Source organism: Pinus tabuliformis, chromosome 1_2 (genome assembly GCF_031772625.1).
Source record: "Pinus tabuliformis cultivar Carrire ecotype Pingquan chromosome 1_2, CPIR1, whole genome shotgun sequence".
NCBI classification, from domain to species: domain Eukaryota; kingdom Viridiplantae; phylum Streptophyta; class Pinopsida; order Pinales; family Pinaceae; genus Pinus; species Pinus tabuliformis.
The window spans coordinates 762289799-762304773 of record NC_142298.1 but is presented as its reverse complement, the minus strand read 5'-3'; the positions used below and the strand labels follow the sequence as shown (position 1 = coordinate 762304773).

The 14975-nt window shown below is 37.7% G+C and overlaps 1 pseudogene; it reads right to left on the bottom strand.

Moving 5' to 3' along the window:
• Positions 1-482: 482 nt before the first annotated feature.
• LOC149208053 (mitogen-activated protein kinase 9-like) overlaps positions 483-14975 on the bottom strand; it is a 33995-nt pseudogene continuing 19502 nt past the window's right edge.

The following is a 14975-nucleotide window of genomic DNA, read 5'->3' as shown; positions in this document are numbered from 1 at the left end:
CATATATTCCAATTTCGGTGTAATGTTCAAACAAATACCAGTCACCCACTCTGGTTTCCTTGTTGAGTTGAAGGATCCTCCTCTACTGGGGTAATATTCTAGGAGGGGAGACTTTGATGGTAATTTTGTAAGCAGTAGCCATGAAAGTAGAGATAAAATGGCTAAACCCCTCGTTATCAGGCTTCTTATTCAAAGAGTTGTTCGAGTCCACCACATATTTCCTTTGCTTATGGGAGTCTACGACGTTGAGGCCTAGGTACTCAAATTATTCCATATGAGTATAGAGAAACAGGTAAAAAATATAGAATAATAATTGAAGGAGGAAGCAAGATGGAATTTTTTGCACTAAAACTTGATGGCTTCAGCTAGGAAAGAATACATGTCAAGGAAAATATATGATTTCATCATTTTATGTAAAATCCCTAAGGCTTCTTTGCAGAAATTTGTTGTCTCGTCATCCCTAGTTGGCTACTGCACCAGGTTCATTTCCCCAAGGATGTCCCATAAAAATCCTCCATTGATTCATTAGGATTCATTCTTAATTGATTAATTCGTTTAAGAACATCCCAGTAATCATACCTATCAAATGCTTTATGAAGCTCCTTCGTAAGTTTGTCGAATGAATGGATCGAAGCAATTGGTAATGTATGATACCATATCTTAACATGACCTTCAAATGTGAGGGTGGGCAATCTAGCCAGAAGATCCCTGCAATATATTCCATTAGAAAAGTAAAAACAGACAAATTGAAACAGTTGTTCACAAAGATTTAATTTACCCTCACCATCAAACTTAAATTGGGACAAGTCATGGACAACTTCTGTAGGGTTGGTAAGATTAAGCTCTTTAGGAAAACATACTAGGATTATGATTTGAGGAAGACCCATTTTGGATAGGAGATTCAAAGCAGACTCAATGGACACAGCATGTCGTTTGTCCCTCCTTCTAGCGCCACTGTCGATGATGCTGGAAATCCATCAACCAAGGGCTCTCCCCAGTGTGAAGTGTCAATTATACCTCACACCATTTGGAGTAGGAGCCCCATCTGGAATATCAGTCTGGTTTCCATATATCTTAAAGACATGCCTTGGTTGTTAATGTCAGCAAGAGAGAGGAGTGCATGGTGCCTTCGAAAATCAAGGGAGGTGTGCCTGGTGAGTTTTTGATCGTATGTGTGTCAAATTCATTTCACTGCGGAGGGGAGGAAAAGTGAGATTCTAAGAAATAGGTAGTAGTAGCACCCTATTAGAGACACACATGAACAATAAGAGTTCATGCAACATCAAGAAAAATAGTTTACAGAGATGCAACAGTTATTGAAACCAATATAACAAGGAAGATATGTATGATATCCAACATAATATTCCACGAGGATGCGACATCAATAATAGCAATTACATCATATTCTCACTATGATAAGTACCAAAATAACCAAAATAGTTCAACTGCTTTAGCACAGATGAAAGCAAACATGAATTACAAGCATTCACAAAATAGTCTTACAAATATCCATAATCCATGCATGAAAAACGTGTTGGCCCATATGGATTTTGATATTAAGTAAAAGTTCCAAGACACATGTATACAATGAACATCACTAGCTCCAATAGTGGAGCATTTGAGCCACTCCTTGCTCCTCAAAAGAACTAATTTGTCTCTCTGATGCCTTGCGGGAGGAGGCAAGGTGAAAATTCCTTTGCTCATACAATGAGGGAGTATATATAACCAAGGGGTGATGCTTCCCCTTCCTTGTGACTCTTTGACTACCCTCATGACTGTTTGACTTCTTATGACTTTCCAACTTACATGACTCTTTATGTTCTACGCCTGTCCTTTGGACTTACACTTTAAAATACATTTTGAATACCATTTACATGATCCACAATGACAATGTGACATATAACAACTCATGACACCACATGATATGACACTATTGACATGGACTGCTTGATGATGTGGTAGTGTCAAGCCACTGCTACTATTGTGTGTTGAGTGTTTGCTTGAAGATGCTCTTCTTTTCACCTATGTATGACTTGGTGATAAGGAATCTTTGATGATCTTGAGTCTTGATTTAAGATCACAAATTGATGTCCCTTTTTCTTTTCTTGATTGATCAGCTTGTGTGTTTAGCTACAAGTGTGTCCTTTAGCATGGTTCCCCCCTTCATCTCCTTCTTCATCATCTTGCCATGGCCTGATAGAGAACCTACATCTGCAATTCACTCATGAGGAGATGACATCATTCTGAAAACCCCCTAGTCTAAGATAGTACATTTTGATCCATTAACTAAGTTGGAACCAGGTGAGTGTTTAGGAGAGAGGGCTCAATGACTGTGCAATGCGGAGTTCTAGTAGTGAGGGGTGAGGCTTGAGCTCTGAGACTGCAAAGTGCGTAGTTCAGGCAAGACTAAGGGAAACAATTGTTAAGTTCTGAGAGCCAGTGGGACATTCTAAGGGGATGAGCACTGGGAGGACATATTGCGCAGTTTTGCGAGACAAGGGAGGCAGGGTAAAGCCTCATAGGATGAGCTTTAGGCTTGTGATTACATAGTACAATGTGAATGTCGGGTTGGGAGGAATGATTACGCAATTCTAGAGGTTAAGGCAAGAACTTGAGCACATAAATTGCGTAGTGCAGCAGTCTTGAGAGGTAGGAACTACGCATTGTGCAGTATCAAGGGGTAAGGTCTTAGCCAAAGGACTGGAATTGAGCAATATGCAGTTCAAGGAGGCCAGGTGAAGCCAAGTTGCTTAATAGAGAATCCTTCTCATAAATGGTTAAGTGTAAGACCGGTTAGATTGATGTGAATAGTGATAAGACTTCAATTGTGATATCAGACTTAGAATACTTGATGACACAAAAACATAGATCACCCAGAACAAATGAACATTACATTTCCCTTCCTGTGACCACTTTACGACCAGTTATGACAAGTGTGACACTTAAGATAGACTTTGGGATGACCATGACGACACTTGTGCGTCAATGCTCAAAACTTTGTGAATGAGTTTGAAGTTGTTTACATAGTTAGAACAACTCATATACACAAAGATAGACCCTTGAAACCATCAGAACATGCTTTTACACATTGAGAAGCAACTAATCATGTTGAAAGATGACAGTTAACCCATCTTGCAAAGGGGAGCAAAATACTTCAAGAAATCTCATGAAATAAGCTTCGTTGTTTGCGAAGACAATATACAAGAACAAGGAAGGCTCTGAAATTGAGTGTAAGCCAAAATTTTGGAGTGTGTTGTAACAGCTACAATAGTTTGATGTTGTTTTTGTTGTTAGCACGAGGTACAAAGCCCCTACCTTTGCAGAGTTGAAAGGGCCTACTCTTCAAAATGAAAAGTTTGATTGCACTGCTAGATTGGAGGAGTTTAGGGCATCATGGGAACACACTGGATGCACAGTCATGTCAGATGCTTCGACTAACCAGAAGGGTAGGACCCTTCTTAACTTCTTTGTCAGTTGTGCCAAGGGAACAATGTTTATGAAAATTGTTGATGCATTTGCACAAATTAAATATGTGCATTTATTATGCGAGTTTTTGGACACCTTCATTCAAGAAGTAGGTCCACAAAATGTTGTCCAAGTCATAACAGACAACATTGAAAATTATGTTGTTGCTAGCAAGTTTCTTATGGAGAGGTATTCTAACTTGTTTTGGACACCTTGTGTTGCACATTGTATTGACTTGGTGTTGGAGGATATAAGTAAGATTCCTTTTGTGAGGGATATTGTCGAATCATTGAGGAGCATAATTTTTTTATATATAGTCATGCATTTGTGCTTAGCTTGATGAGAAGTTTCATTAACAATAAAGAGTTGGTGTGTCCTTACATTACATGATTTGCCACAAGTTTCATATCTCTTTAGTCTCTGTTGAATTATATGTGGAATGTGAAGAGCATGTTTCTTTCACAATATTGGTGTACTTTATCTATTAGCCGCAAACCAAAGAGAGAAGGCATATGCAGACTAGTTTCATACGATCAGATATTTTGGGAAGGAGTGGAGGAGGTGTGTGCCATTTCAGAACCTTTGGTAAGCGTTCTTCGGTCGGTTGATTGAGACAATTTCACAATGGGCTACTTGTATGAGGCCATGGATAATGCCAAATAAGCCATTCATGCCTTTTATAAAGGTAAGGGGGACGAGGAGTTTGAGAAACAACAATTGGTATGGAGAGTGATTGATGAGTGATGGAAAAATACCCTCCATCGCCCCATTCATGTTACAGGTATCTACCTCAACCTCGCATTTTCTTACCCCCGTGGTTTAAGATTTGATGCCGAGGTGATGGATGGATTCCTAACTTGTGTTTAGAGGATGGTGGCATTTGAGTAAGAACGTGAAGAAAATTCTAAAGAAATAGAGATATATAGGATGAAAGGTGGCACATTTGGTTTTACCATGGCTATTAAGAATAGGATGACCAAAATATCAAGGAAGCTTCAGTTTGTTTCAACTTTCAAATTTCATAATTCATTGTCTCTTCATAATTTACTTCAAGTTTAGAATTTCAATTTTTTTATTTTTTTTTTTTATGTTTTCCATTTTTCTCGTAACTTGTAGATGCTTGGTGGACAAGCTATGGTGGATAAGTACCCCATCTCCAAAATCTTTCCATTCGAGTGCTCAGCCAAATATGCAATACTTCTGGGTGTGAGCACAATTGGAGTGTAATTGATAAAATATACAACAAAAAGTGCAACAGTAAAAAAAATCAAATTAAATTTTTTAATTCATTATAAATTATTATTTTTAATATTTAAATTTTCTAAGTGCTAATTTGAAATCTATGACCCTAAGACAGGTTGGAGTCCCGACGCCTCAATGACATGGTCTATGTCTACTACAATATTCGATTGTGGGTGAGACAACTTCAGAAAACCCATGACATGGAAGCCCTGTCATTGGACAATATTGACACCACTACTGCATGGAGGGTTGAGATTGAGAGGCTTGTCATGGAATCGATCCCGGATTGGTTAGAGGTGGATCTATAGGCACTAGAGGTAGAGGAGGTAGCAGTTGCAAGGGGAGAGAGAGCCAGAGGTAGAGGAGGAGGAGGAACATGGTCAAGATGTAGAGTAGGAGGAGGTGACGCTATCTAGGATGGGCAACACCAAAGGATAGAGGCCACCTCTTCTTTTTTTTCTGGAGAATGACAAAGTCCATTTATAGCCCCATGAGCAGGGCCTTCTTACTCTAGAGGAAAAGGCAAAGCCATTCCCTATTCCAATTAAAGGGGCAGAGGATCTCAGTGATTGATTACTTTATGACATGTAGATGACTCGTGATGATGAATCATGATATACATTTATTATTTTTTTGTTGATATTTTTACTCTTGAGAGTTGAGAGTAAGTCAGGACTCGGGATTCAGGACTTGATTCACTATTTTGATATGTGATGTAGCACTAGACTTCTAATACATATTAGATATTAGTGTTATTTTCATATTTACATGGAAATGCATTTATTTGATGTTGTGGATACTTTAGATGCTATTTTTTTTGTTAAATGAATTTTTTGTATCTTTTTAATTTTGCTGATTTTTTTCAAAAACCTCCTGACTTTAACAAATTTTTCAATTTCTGGACCCTTGTCGATTTATTCCCAAGGTCGAATTTTTCCACATTGATCACCATGTTGTTCAGTGTCCCAATAAAAAGAATAAGAAGCAGGGAGTTGCAGCTTCAACAGAGGTGGACAATTTCGCTTCCAGATTGACACTGATTTTGCCTTATCAATAGAAGTGGATGAGTTTGCCTTGGTGGTGAGTTTACCCACTCATGATAAATATTCTCGTGCATGGTTCATTGATAGTGGAGCATCCTGCCATATGACTAGGGAGGGAGCACTTCAAAAGTCTCTCAAAGGATGGCATGGACATGGAGGTTGTGCTTGGAGATAACTCCTAGGTTAGAGCAACAGGAGTGGGGACAATATCATTTCAAAGGGATAGCCAAAATCTTTCTTTTCTCTAGCTTTTTGAAGTCAAATATTCTCTTGTTTCTAGCTATCCATATTTGCGAACAAAGGAATTATGGAATACTGAGCCAAAAATGATTGATCGTATTTATCTTTTTAAGAGGGAAGGCTTGACTAGTATTCCAATAGGAAAATAAATATGCCAAATTCAAATCAAAATTTGGATGTACTAATAGTGGTTGGAGCAGGGACCTCCAACTTGTTTGAGAGAAGGGAAAAGAAAGAAACAAATGTTGGATTGTCTCTTTTGGGTTCATGTAGAGGGGACATCTAGATGGGCCTTGTATATTATGTTTCTTTACATTTTTTATTAACAGGATCTTCCCTTAAGAAGATTCCAAATAAATAGTTTGATCTTGGGAAAAATTTCAGCGTTCCATACTATTTTCTTATGTGGCCAAATGGGTTGTTGGGTTTGCTCTTCTTAGAGTGAATTGTAGCCACTTTTGAATGTATAATATTTCCCTTGTATATTCCATTTTAATCCATTTTTTTGAGTTATTTGGATTGGGGCAACACCTTTTAAATGTTCAGTAAGTAAGTTCCATTGATGGAAATTCTAGCTAGAAGAAGTGGAGGTTTCCAAGCCCTCCAAGTTGATCATTTTTCTCCTAGGATGAAATTTGTGACAACTTTGTTATACCTCTTTCTGCACAATAATTCCTTGGTTGTTGAAGATCAAGGATGGAGGAAAAAGTTGGTTTTCCTAGAATGTTGTCATCCCGATCCCATTTACATTCATTAGTAATCTAGAGGTGTGATATTTATAAGAGAGAGGACCTTTTTGGACATTTTTGAAATTGAAGAGAAAGTTCTGAGAGGTATCTAATTCTTGAGAAGATTATGTCGAGAGGTGTTCAAATATTTTCCTTTTGTGACATTTTTCCACCATGATAATCCCTCAGTGATTAATCTCTAGAGGATTTTCACTCCTAGGGCTATATTCGTATGTTCAAGTTGCTTGATGTCAAGCCCCCCTCTTTCATAGGGAGTTATGACTTTTTTCTCGTTGAGGGTGAAATTTCTTTACATTTGTCTTACCTACCTGCCACAACAACAATCTTAATAGAAGTTTGATATGATTTTGGATGTCGATTAGGGCTTGAAGGATCACATATTGATAAATGGGAAGAGTAGATAAATATGGAATTTATTAGGATGATGCAACCTGCCAAAATTTAACCACTGTGTCCCCCAATATTGAATCTTTTTCTTTATCTTATCTATTATTTCTACCCATACCTCAACCTTCATTCTTTGCTTAAATATTGGTATTCCTAAATACTTGAAGTGAGTCCATTCATATTTTTCAGGAATTTCAAAGATTTGAGAAATTCGCCTAAGAATTATTTGGTGGGGGGGGGGGGGGGGTTGGTGGGGGAGGTGTTTCCATCCATATATATTACTCTTGAGTTTCTTGAGTAAGCTTCTTAATGCTTCAAGAAATAGGTCTAGATCGATCTTGATTCTTTTAGCCACTGCTGGTGAAGATCCTCCTATTAATATTGTGTCCTCATTGAATTGAGAGTGGTTTAGGATTTTGACTCCTCTGTTGTAGTGGATCCTGAAGATCAACCTTCTTTGTGTATCTTAGTCAAGATTTTTGTTGAGGGATTTTTCCATAAGGACATATGGGAAGGGTGAATGGGGTCACCCTTTCCTTATTCCTCTTGTGCTTTGGAATAAGTGGCTTTGTCTTCCATTTACTAAGGTTGTTATCCATGACCTGCTAATACAAGCTCTGGTTAGATCAACAAATTCTTTAGAAAAGCTAAATCTTTTTAAACCAACAAAGAGGAATGAATGCCTTACCCTATTAAAGGCCTTGGCCGTGTCAAGCTTGAGGATGAATTCTTTCTTTTCTCTAGAAATACATGAGTTAATTGCTTCTTGGACTAAGAGGATATTGTCCACTATCAGTGTTTTCTACATGAAACCACCTTGGTTTTCGAAGATCAAATGGGGGAGGAGGATCTTGAGTCAATTTGCAAGGATTTTGGATTAAATGTTGTAAGCATAATTACATAATGAAATAGGTCAAAATCGATTGAAGGAGGAGGGTCTTGTTTCTTTTGGAATTAATTCAAGAAAATTTGAATCGGTGTTACCTACAACTTTAAATTTATGTTGTGCCCAATGGATCATTTTAAGGCTATATTTTTTTATGAGCTCCTAATAAGATTAGTAAAATGTGATGGTGAATCCATGTGGACCTGCCATTTTTCAAGGTGCAAACTCCATATTTCTCATTAAATTTCTTCTTCGTCCACTAACTTGGTTAAAGAAACATTAGATTCATTTGTTACTTCTTTTGGGATCATTCTCATAATTTTCTCATAATTGGCTAGTTCGGGATTTGTTGTCATAATTTTGTTGAAGTACATATATGCTTCATGTTTTACAACTTCTAGCCATTTCGATGAGCACATTCCCTTCTCCGTAAATTGAGTCAACACTATTTTTATTTCTTCGAACCTTCGTTTGATTGTGAAAAAAGGTAGTGTTCTTATTATTTGCTTGGATCCATATACTTCTAGATTTGATTATCTAGTCCTCTTCTTCTTTATGTTAATTTGATATGTCTTCCAGTATAGCTCCTTCTCTTTTGATTGGAGCTTTGTTATATCCTCCTTGTTTTCAAGACATTTTTGCACTTCTATCAACTCCCTATGTCACTCTTTTCCTATTTTGGTTTTCTATAGCTCGTTTTTCCCCAGTTCTTGAGAGTGGATTTAACAATATTTGATTTTATCTCCGAAGCAAAGCTTGGTGAACCATCTATTCTTGTGTTCCAATCATGTTAAATCAATTACTTTGCTTCTTTGTGTGTGGACTATAGGAGGTTGTAATGGAAGGGAAGAGCATCGAGATTTGTTCTCTCATCCAAATTTAAACTGATGGGGTTATTATTAGATACTATTGTAGAGAGTATCTTGGAAGATACAATGTCAATTCCTGTAATGAGGTCCATATGGACAATTAATTCATCCAACATTTTTTTCATGTTTCTTCGTGCCATTTGTCTATTGCTCTACGTGAATTTGTTGTTCTTTCATTTGACATCTGTAAAGTTGTGATCGACCATAATATTTTCTAGCTTGTCTCTCCTCAGATTTGGGAGGTAGAGACCACCTCTTTTTTCTTCAATGCGCATAACAAGGTTGAAGTCACTACCTAATATAATAGAATGGCCACCATCTGCTTCTATATTAGTTATTAGAGAGTTATGACATTCCTCTTTGTCCCTATCGTGCACAGGGGCATGACTGTTGTAGATTGTGTAATTTTTCCAATTACTTTTCTATCAAAATTTGTCTTGATCTAGTGCTAATCTTTGTGGATATTTTGGATGTCCATAATTGCTTGATTTCGCACAGTGCATATTCCTTCTAATGCACCTTTCACATTGATTGAATTTTCTTGATTATGGATGTAATTTATTCCTCACTTGCTTTGGTCTCTTAGATTAATAGGACAGTGGGATTTTCTGATCTTGTTAGATCTTTTATTGCATTTATTTTTGTAACATTCATAAGGCCTCTATAATTCCAAAAGACCATATTTGTTATTTACCTTGTGAAGGGGTGGCAGAGGCCCTGACTCTCCCTTCCTGGTTCTAAGATTCTTTTGATGCATACCCTTTCCCTAATAATGGGTACATTGTTTTTTGGATGCCCATTGCCATATATTTTTGTGTAGCTTCATCACAAACCTCTTTATTTTAATTGTTTCCAATTTTCCTTTGAAGTGCTTCTAGTGGTACGGTAGCTTCTTTTTCTTTTTTTCTAGTTAGGATTCCATCAAAGGAGGGGGTTGAGGGATTCGAGGAAGCAGAGGGTAGACCGGAGAGGAGGAAGATGGGATCATCGTGAGTCAGATCTTGAGGAATTAGTGGATTACCTTAGGGGAGAGTGGGAAGAGGTCTGATTTGTTCAAGATCTATGATTTGATGCTTAATACAAGGTTGGATTAAGGAAGGTGGAACTTCTAATACCTCCACAAGACCAATGAAGATTGGAATGTCACTTGGGGAAGAAGGAAGATTGGCTAAAATCCCAAAGGTATTAGAGGATTTGGGCATAAAGGCCCTAGATTGAGGCAATGGGTTGGCGTTTGAAGAAGAAGGAACATAGGATGCATGGTGAGGGTGTGAAGGCTCAAGTTGTTTGTTGGGTCCCTATAATACTAGTGATTACCCCATTACTATTGTAGTTATACCCCCTATTTATATTGTTGTACCCCTATTACCCCCATATTGTTATTTCTGTGCCCCATAGAATCCCTCTATTGTTATTTTTGTGGCTTTATATTATTATTGTTAGGTCGGCTGGATTATATTGTGACTCCTTAGACTCCTATATATAGAAAGGAGGTTTTGTCATTTGTATCATCCAAGAATTGTTCATTTATGTAATGTAAAGGAGGTTGCCCCCTCGAAGAGGCTGAATTCTAAGGCGTGGATCTCTCTTTTCTATCTTTTTGTGAGCTGGTTTCATAACATTTGGTATCAGAGCTTTGGATTCTAGGGTTTCGCTGCTCCAAACAGGTCATCGTGGCATTTTCGCTATAAATTTTTTTCTGTGACGTTTCAGAAGTCGCAAAAAAAACCCATTTGAGAAGAAATCGCGCTAAACCTTGGGTCCGAATTTCAGAGCTTTTTGCGTGATATTTGCGGAGATATGATCTGAGGAAGTTGGTATTTTTGCAGACTCCTAAATTACATTCAAAACAGGTGACCTGGGGAAAATCGTCATAACTTTCTCTCTGGGGATCGGATTTAAATTTCGTAAGAAGGTACAGAAAGAGGACAGAGTGTAGTTTCTTGTATATTTGTTTCAGATTCAAAGGTTGAAACAAGGACTCGTGGCACGTCGTACAAGTTCGCTCTACTGAACCAGTCTAAAAGCAAGTCACTATGGGAGATTTCACATAACTCTTCCTTGGAGAATCCAATTTGGCTCAGACTTGTGGCATTGGAAAGAGGACGCAGAAGGCTACTACAGGTAGCAATTTCAGAATTGGATGATTTGAAATTACAGAGATACATCATATTCAATATCAGGCTTCTATAAAGTGAAAAAAGGTGTGTAGTTTTTTTTTTAATTTTTGTGTAAGCTTGGTTTAACGGAATTCAAAGGGCATAGTAAAGAATTATTATCGGTAACTGATGCCCCGAGGAAAGAAAATGCAAACACCTAGTAAGGAACCTGAAAGCTCTAGCATGACTCATGAAGAAGAGGAAGAAATGCTACATGATATATCAAAATTACAAGAACAAGTGCAACAAATGTCACGCTCACAAAAGCTAACAGAAGCTAAGGTAAATGGCGTGGAATCTAAGATAAAGGGCATGGAAGCTAAGATGGAGGATTCGATGGCAAATTTGAAGATAGATTTGAAGACAGACATGGAAGAATTGAAGAAGTTGCTACAAGAAAGGGTCACTAATGGTGAAAAGGTAGTAAAGGAAACTCATGATGAGAACAAAAGAAATGTTAATCATGATTCCATAGACTCTAATGTTGGATCGAAGACTCACCATGTTCCAAAAATCGATATGAGGAAGTTTGATGGCAAGGATCCCGCCACATGGATATTACAGATGGAGCAATTCTTCGATCTCAATAATGTGCAAAACACACAAAAGGTACGTATGGCAACTTTATATTTGGAACCAAATCAGTTTGTATGGTATCAATGGCTTTGTTCTCGTAAACAATTTATCACTTGGGCAATTTTTACGGAAGAATTGATAGCACATTATGAGGATACAAAAAGCAACACTTTTTTTAGCCAATTGATAAGTCTCAAACAAAAGGGTTCAATAATGGAGCACATTGAGGAGTTCCAAAAATTGAACATAAGGGTAAAAGATATTCCAGAGGAGCATAGGATTGATGTGTTCATAGGGTCTTTAAAGGATAATATCCAACATGATGTGCGCCTTTGGGAACCTGATTCATTAGAGAAGGCATTCAGGTTAGCAAGAAAAATGGAAAGCAAAATTATGGCAACTAGGAAGCATACCATTCACAACTATAAAGACGGAAGTGTTGTTGCCCATAGTCTTCCACAACCTACAAGGTTGACACCACAACAATTGGAAGAAAAAAGAGCAAAAGGGCTTTGTTACAATTGTGATAGCAAATACACAAAAGGTCATAAGTGTGCTGAGAAGAAATTATTCTACATAGATTGTGAAGAGGAAGAAGAAAAGGAGCAAGAAAGGTCAAAAGAAGAGGATATATTCCAGGAACAAAGCCTAGATGAAGAACAAATAAATCCGACCATATCTTGTAATGCATTGGCGGGAATTACCACTCCTCAAACCATCAAGATAGAAGGACAAATCAAGAAGAAAAAGGTAATAGTGTTGATTGATTCAGGAAGCACCCACAATTTTATTCATTGTAGGGTAGCAAAAGAATTGAATTGCTTCCTATATCCAGCACCAGAGTGTCAAGTGATGATTGCAAATGGAGGAACAATAAATTGTTCTGGAAAGTGCCATAATATCAAGCTATCCATGGGAGAATATGTATTGACTAGCCCAATGCTTTCCATTCCAATGGGAGGTGCTGATGTTGTACTAGGAGTCCAATGGCTACAATCCTTGGGTACAATAGCTTTTAATTTTCAAGAACTTTTCATGAAATTTTTTGTGGAAGGAAAGGAAGTTGAATTAAGGGGTATTGCAGGGAAACCAGGAAAGATAATCAGCTCTAATGGCATGACAAAGCTTCTAAAAAAGGAGCAAAGAGGTGTAATTGCACAATTATGTTCGCTAGATGTTTCCACATTGGAATCATCTATTTCTCCAGATCTCCAAAAAGTCTTGGACAATCATTCCAAGGTATTTGAGACTCCCAAAGGTCTCCCACCTATGCGTGATCATGATCATGCTATTCATCTGATTCCAGGAAGTGTTCCTCCAAACATCAGGCCGTACAGATATCCATATGTCCAAAAAAGTGAAATTGAACGTATGGTTGCAGAAATGCTAGAGGCTGGTATAATTCAACCGAGTCAAAGTTCTTTCTCAGCTCCAGTAGTATTGGTGCACAAGAAGGATGGATCATGGCGCATGTGTCCAGATTATAGGGAGCTCAACAAGCTCACTATTAAAGATAAGTTCCCCATTCCTGTTATTGATGAATTACTGGATGAATTGCATGGATCAATTTACTTCACCAAGTTGGATCTTCGTTCGGGATATCATCAAATCAGAATGAAGATTGAAGACATTCCGAAAACGGCATTTAGAACTCATGAGGGTCATTATGAATTTTTGGTCATGCCTTTTGGCCTTACCAATGCACCTTCAACATTTCAAGGTTTGATGAATTCAATTTTCAAACCATTCCTTAGAAAATTTGTGTTAGTATTTTTTGATGATATACTAATCTACAACAAGTCTTGGAAGGATCATGTTGAACATGTTGACAGGGTGCTACAACTATTGGAGGAGAAACAATTATATGCAAAAAGATCCAAATGTTTCTTTGGAGTCCAGGAGGTGGAATATTTGGGTCATATTGTATCTCATGAAGGAGTTAAGGTAGACCCTAGCAAAATTAAAGCCATTAAGGAATGGAAAATCCCCACATCCATAAAGCATCTGCGAGGATTTCTTGGGTTGACAGGGTATTATCGCAAGTTTGTTAAGAATTATGGGAGAATAGCAGCACCTCTAACAACATTATTGAAGAAAGATTCATTTTCATGGACTTCGGAAGCAACAAAGGCCTTTGAACATCTTAAAGAGGCAATGTGCCAAGCACCGGTCTTAGCTACACCGGACTTCACAAAAACCTTTATTGTGGAATGTGATGCTTCAGGAAATGGAATTGGTGTTGTTCTAATGCAAGATGAAAGACCCATTGCTTTTGAAAGTCGTCCAATCAAGGGAAAGTTTTTAAGCAAAGCTATTTATGAGAAGGAAATGTTGGCAATACTCCATGCACTTAAGAAATGGCGACCCTACCTAATGGGAAGACACTTCAAGGTAAAAACGGATCATGATAGCCTTAAATACTTTTTAGAACAAAGATTATCCTCTGAAGAGCAACAAAAGTGGGTCACAAAGATGTTGGGTTATGACTTTGAAATCATCTACAAAAAAGGGAAGCAAAATGTGGTGGCAGATGCACTCTCAAGAAAGGATGAGGATGTGGAAGCATTGTTGTGTGCCATTTCTATTATCCAACCAGATTGGATAAACGAAGCAAGGGAGGAATGGAAGAATGACGAAGAAGTGTGGGCACTTATTCAAAAGCTACAACAAGATTCCAGTACTTCTGATACATTTAGCTGGCAAAATGATTCGTTATGGTACAAAGATCGCTTATACCTCTGTAAGAATTCCCAGCTAAAACAAAAGATTCTTATGGAATTGCACACTTCTCCCTTAGGAGGGCACTCAGGATTTTTAAAAACTTACCACAGGGTTAAGAAGGAATTTTTTTGGGATGGCCTTAAATCAGATATTCAAAAGTTTGTGGCGGAATGTTTGGTTTGCCAGCAAAATAAAGTTGAAACAATTAAGACACCGGGTCTATTACAACCTTTATCCATTCCAAGCCAACGTTGGGAGGAGGTTTCAATGGATTTTATCACAGGTTTACCCAAGTCTGAGGGAAAGAGTGTCATCATGGTGGTAGTTGACAGACTTACCAAGTATGCACACTTTTGTGCATTATCACATCCATTTAAAGCCAGTACAGTTTCTACTGCATTTATGGAAACAGTTCAAAAGCTACATGGAAACCCAAAGATTATTGTAAGTGACAGAGATCCCATTTTCACTGGAAATTTTTGGACAGAATTATTTTCTTGTCTTGGTACTCAGTTAGCTCATAGCTCATCTTATCATCCTCAATCTGATGGGCAAACTGAGATAGTAAACAAATGTTTGGAAGGATATCTTCGTTGCTTTGTATCTGATAAACAGACACAATGGGTCAAATGGTTGCC